The sequence below is a fragment of the Narcine bancroftii genome, chromosome 11, assembly GCF_036971445.1.
Source record: "Narcine bancroftii isolate sNarBan1 chromosome 11, sNarBan1.hap1, whole genome shotgun sequence".
Taxonomy (NCBI): domain Eukaryota; kingdom Metazoa; phylum Chordata; class Chondrichthyes; order Torpediniformes; family Narcinidae; genus Narcine; species Narcine bancroftii.
Window position 1 is genome coordinate 51,130,657 of NC_091479.1, and position 6,000 is coordinate 51,136,656.

Genomic DNA, 6,000 nt, shown 5'->3' on the forward strand with positions numbered 1-6,000 from the left:
CAAAATTGTTGAAGAATCGAGGCCAAGTTCAAGTTGAAGCAACGGAGTCGTTCACTGGAGTCCACAAGCCTCAGAAGACTCCTGCCCGGCTTAGTATTATGCCAGCGCCATCTTGTGCAATCGCAAGATGGTGCAGGTTCAGCGATGAGTTCGGCCGGTTTCAACTCATACGCTCGTTAACTCGGGCGTGAGGGCGGGCCAGCTGAGTGAGGACAGGCCTGCGTGCCTGCAGCATTGCCTGGTGGTCCGGGGGTGCACAGTATAGCGTCGGAAGATGCACCTGCACGGTGGGTGGCCCTACCAGGCATGCTCCATGCGTCGAGTGTCCACGAAACTTTGGAGAAGGTGTGGGCTATGGGGGAGCCCGAGTGATGCCAGCTGATGAGGTAGGCATGCTGTTGTCGGGTGTCCAGACCTGCAGCCGCACTGGAAGAGGACCTACTGCTTTGGAGGAAGAAGAGTGCTCAACTTCATTTGAGTTTGAAGAACTGGGGACTAAGGCAAAAGATGTTCGGCCTCAAAGGGAGGTGATGGATCCTGGACTGGATTCTGTGTTTCCAATTCTAGAAGGGATTGATCAGCTCATGGAAGATATGGCAAATATATCAATGCAGATGACTCATCAGATGAGTTAAGGATTTTCAGAAATGAAAACTAAAATGAACACTGTGTTTGAAAAGATAACTTTTATGAAGCAAGATATTAATGTAGTTAAGAGTGATGTTACGAGATGGACACGATCAGTGGATACTGTGCAAGATCATGTTAAAAAGATTGAGGAGGCTTTCTTGAATGCAAGTGTCAAGTGGAGCGTAATAGAGAAAAAATGGAAATAGTGGAAGATCCTTTTGTAGATTAGGGGATTCAGAAGAAGGAATTATTGAAGAAGTTTGACTTATTAGCAAACCAAAGTCGTAGAAATAATGTTAAGATAGTGGGTCTTCTGGAAGATATGGAAGGTTCGGATCCGATAAAGGTTTTGAAGAAATGGATCCCAGAAGTGTAGGGCAGGTAATTCGTTCCAGATGGACTGGAATTAGATCGAGCAAACAGAGCGTTAAGGAAGAAACTGTTTCCAGGCCAATTACCACGAGCAGTTTTGATTCGCTGTTTTAAATATCAAGATAGAGAGATGATCCTCCGTTTGGTGGTGCAGAAAACACGGCAAAATCAAGCTCCACTGATGGTTCAAAATAATAGGGTTTTTTTTAATGCAGATCTGAGTCAAGAAATTATCAGAAGAGACCGAGAATTTAATTCAGCCTAAGAAGTATCGTGGCAAAAGGGATATAAATTTGCTTTTCGTTATGCGGCAGTATTGAAAGATTTTTATGGGAATTTTCAATCTCAGTTTTTTGAAAATGACCATGATGCTTTAATATTTGCTAATTCATTGCCAGAAGTACGAGGAAATGGGCGATCGTCACCATTGTCATCGAAGGGAAGGGTCAATGGGAATGGAAATGGGAAGATTGGAAAATATGGAAAGAATGGGAAAAAAAGTTGAATTGACGCAAAGTCTTCTCGATATTGAAGATCCGGAAAAATCATTGGGACTGGAATCACTGGGTTGAATGTTTTTGTTTCAGGACTTTGTGAAAGTCTGACTGGGGGTGGGTGACACTGAGTCCTTTAGTCACCTCCCACTTATGGACTTTACCACACCCAGATTTTTAGGGGGCTACTACTTTTGATTAGTTTGTTTTGGGATTGATTTTTCTCTTTTTTTTGGAATTTTTAAAATAGGTGGGGATTCGAATACAGCGAGACTTAGAAGGGGAGTATTATTTTATAGTAGGATTCACATTTGTGAGAAGGTTTAACAGTGATATACTATGAACTGTGTCAGATACTGTGACACCAGGTTCACAGGGGGATCAGATTTAACAGTGATGTACAGTATGTTGAGGGAGATAATGTGACACCAGATGCACAGTGAGGATAAGGTTTAATGGTGATGTACTGTAGACTGATGCAGATACAGTGACACCAGGTTCAGAGTTGTAGAGGGTTTAACGATGATGTACAGTAGACTGTGTGCCGTGGCCAAGCAAGCTGGGACGTGGCAGCGAGGTCCTTGGGTCGTAGGTTTTATATCGGAGTGGCCTTCTCCTATGCAGGTTTCTTACCCGGGCTGGAGGGGCCTGCCTCCCCTCCTAGGTCGGTCCATACTGCCCGGACCGGGGCCGAGGCCGCCGCAGTTCACCCTGTGCCTGGACTGGGGCCACCGCCTCCCACTCCCTGCCCGGACCGGGGCCTCCGTCTGCCTCACTCGACCGAGGCCGGGGCCGCTGTCTCCCCCTTGCTCCTGCCCGTATCGGGGCCGCCGCCGTCTACCCTTCGCCCGGACCGGGGCCGGGGCCGCTGCTGCTCTCCCTGTGCCCGGACTGGGGCCGCCGCCTCCCCCTTGCTCCTGCCCGTATCGGGGCCGCCGCCGTCTACCCTTCGCCCGGACCGGGGCCGGGGCCGCTGCAGCTCTCCCTGTGCCCGGACTGTGGCCGCCGTCTCCCCCTTGCTCCTGCCCGGATCGGGGCCGCCGCCGTCTACCCTTCGCCCGGACCAGGGCCGGGGCCGCTGCTGCTCTCCCTGTGCCTGGACTGGGGCCGCCGCCTCCCACTCCCTGTCCGGACCGGGGCCTCCGCCTGCCTCACTCGACCGAGGCCGGGGCCGCCGTCTCCCCCTTGCTCCTGCCCGTATCGTGGCCGCCGCCGTCTACCCTTCGCCCGGACCGGGGCCGGGGCCGCTGCTGCTCTCCCTGTGCCCGGACTGGGGCCGCCGTCTCCCCCTTGCTCCTGCCCGGATCGGGGCCGCCGCCGTCTACCCTTCGCCCGGACCGGGGCCGGGGCCGCTGCTGCTCTCCCTGTGCCCGGACTGGGGCCGCCGTCTCCCCCTTGCTCCTGCCCGTATCGGGGCCGCCGCCGTCTACCCTTTGCCCGGACCGGGGCCGGGGCCGCTGCTGGGTGTAAAGGGTGGGGCCAGTACTGCGCGCACTGCACTCCACCTAAAAGCTCCTTTGTGCAGGCCCGAGGACAGGTCCACGTCCTCCCCCTCAACGTCCTCCCCCTCCACGTCCTCCCCCTCCACGTCCTCCCCCTCCACGTCCTCCACCTCCACGTCCTCCCCCTCAAAAGATGCTCACAAACTCAAGCTAGCATGCTGGAACATCAGAACCATGCTAGATAAGACTGACAGCCATCGACCTGAACGTCGGTCTGCCCTCATTGCACATGAACTCCTCAGACTTGACATCGACATAGCCGCTCTCAGTGAAGTCCGCCTGGCAGATGTAGGCAGCCTCCAAGAACGCGGCGCGGGCTACACACTCTACTGGTCTGGCAAGCCTTCGGATGAACGACGCCTATCTGGTGTAGGCTTCATGGTCAAGAGCTTCATTGCCTCCAAACTCGAAAACCTTCCGACAGGCCTCTCGGACCGAATCATGTCCATGCGACTCCCACTTCAAAACAAGCGTCACATCACCCTCATCAGTGTCTATGCTCCAACCCTCCAGGCGGAACCAGCAGAAAAGAACAAGTTCTACACCGACCTGCGCAACCTCATCCAACGTACCCCTACAGCCGACAAGGTTGTCATCCTGGGCGACTTCAACGCTCGTGTCGGCAAAGACTCAGAAACCTGGCCAGGAATCCTGGGCAAGCATGGCGTCGGCAAGTGCAACGACAATGGGCGCCTCCTGTTGGAGCTCTGCGCAGAACAGCGGCTTGTCATTACAAACACCCTTTTTCAGCAGAGGGACAGCCTTAAGACCACCTGGATGCATCCCCGATCCAAACACTGGCACCTCCTGGACTACATCCTGGTGCGAGAAAGTGACAAACAAGATGTGCTCCACACCAGGGTCATGCCTAGCACGGAATGCCACACTGACCACCGGCTGGTTCGCTGCAAGCTCAACCTTCACTTCAAGCCAAAGCCCAGGAACAATAAAGCCCCCAGAAAGAGGTTCAATGTTGGAAAACTGCAGTCAGACGAAGCGAGAGGAAACTTCCAGGCAAACCTCAAAGCAAAGCTCGACGTTGCAACCCGCCTCACGGACCCGTCCCCTGAAACCCTCTGGGATCAGTTGAAGACTACCATACTGCAATCCACTGAAGAGGTACTGGGCTTCTCCTCCAGGAAAAACAAGGACTGGTTTGACGAAAACAGCCAGGAAATCCAGGAGCTGCTGGCAAAGAAGCGAGCTGCCCACCAGGCTCACCTTACAAAGCCGTCCTGTCCAGAGAAGAAACAAGCCTTCCGTCGCGCATGCAGCCATCTTCAGCGCAAACTCCGGGAGATCCAAAATGAGTGGTGGACTAGCCTCGCCAAACGAACACAGCTCAGCGCGGACATTGGCGACTTCAGGGGTTTCTACGAGGCTCTAAAGGCTGTGTACGGCCCCTCACCCCAAGTCCAAAGCCCGCTGCGCAGCTCAGACGGCAAAGTCCTCCTCAGCGACAAGATCTCCATCCTCAACCGATGGTCAGAACACTTCCAATCTCTTTTCAGTACCAACCGCTCAGTCCAAGATTCCGCCCTGCTCCAGCTCCCTCAACAGCCCCTAAGGCTAGAGCTGGATGAGGTTCCCACCCTGGATGAGACATATAAGGCAATCGAACAACTGAAAAGTGGCAAAGCAGCAGGTATGGATGGAATCCCCCCAGAAGTCTGGAAGGCTGGCGGCAAAACTCTGCATGCCAAACTGCATGAGTTTTTCAAGCTTTGTTGGGACCAAGGTAAACTGCCTCAGGATCTTCGTGATGCCACCATCATCACCCTGTACAAAAACAAAGGCGAGAAATCAGACTGCTCAAACTACAGGGGAATCACGTTGCTCTCCATTGCAGGCAAAATCTTCGCTAGGATTCTACTAAATAGAATAATACCTAGTGTCGCTGAGAATATTCTCCCAGAATCACAGTGCGGCTTTCGCGCAAACAGAGGAACCACTGACATGGTCTTTGCCCTCAGACAGCTCCAAGAAAAGTGTAGAGAACAAAACAAAGGACTCTACATCACCTTTGTTGACCTCACCAAAGCCTTCGACACCGTGAGCAGGAAAGGGCTTTGGCAAATACTAGAGCGCATCGGATGTCCCCCAAAGTTCCTCAACATGATTATCCAACTGCACGAAAACCAACAAGGTCGGGTCAGATACAGCAATGAGCTCTCTGAACCCTTCTCCATTAACAATGGCGTGAAGCAAGGCTGTGTTCTCGCACCAACCCTCTTTTCAATCTTCTTCAGCATGATGCTGAACCAAGCCATGAAAGACCCCAACAATGAAGACGCTGTTTACATCCGGTACCGCACGGATGGCAGTCTCTTCAATCTGAGGCGCCTGCAAGCTCACACCAAGACACAAGAGAAACTTGTCCGTGAACTACTCTTTGCAGATGATGCCGCTTTAGTTGCCCATTCAGAGCCAGCTCTTCAGCGCTTGACGTCCTGCTTTGCGGAAACTGCCAAAATGTTTGGCCTGGAAGTCAGCCTGAAGAAAACTGAGGTCCTCCATCAGCCAGCTCCCCACCATGACTACCAGCCCCCCCACATCTCCATCGGGCACACAAAACTCAAAACGGTCAACCAGTTTACCTATCTCGGCTGCACCATTTCATCAGATGCAAGGATCGACAATGAGATAGACAACAGACTCGCCAAGGCAAATAGCGCCTTTGGAAGACTACACAAAAGAGTCTGGAAAAACAACCAACTGAAAAACCTCACAAAGATAAGCGTATACAGAGCCGTTGTCATACCCACACTCCTGTTCGGCTCCGAATCATGGGTCCTCTACCGGCACCACCTACGGCTCCTAGAACGCTTCCACCAGCGTTGTCTCCGCTCCATCCTCAACATCCATTGGAGCGCTCACACCCCTAACGTCGAGGTACTCGAGATGGCAGAGGTCGACAGCATCGAGTCCACGCTGCTGAAGATCCAGCTGCGCTGGATGGGTCACGTCTCCAGAATGGAGGACCATCGCCTTCCCAAGATCGT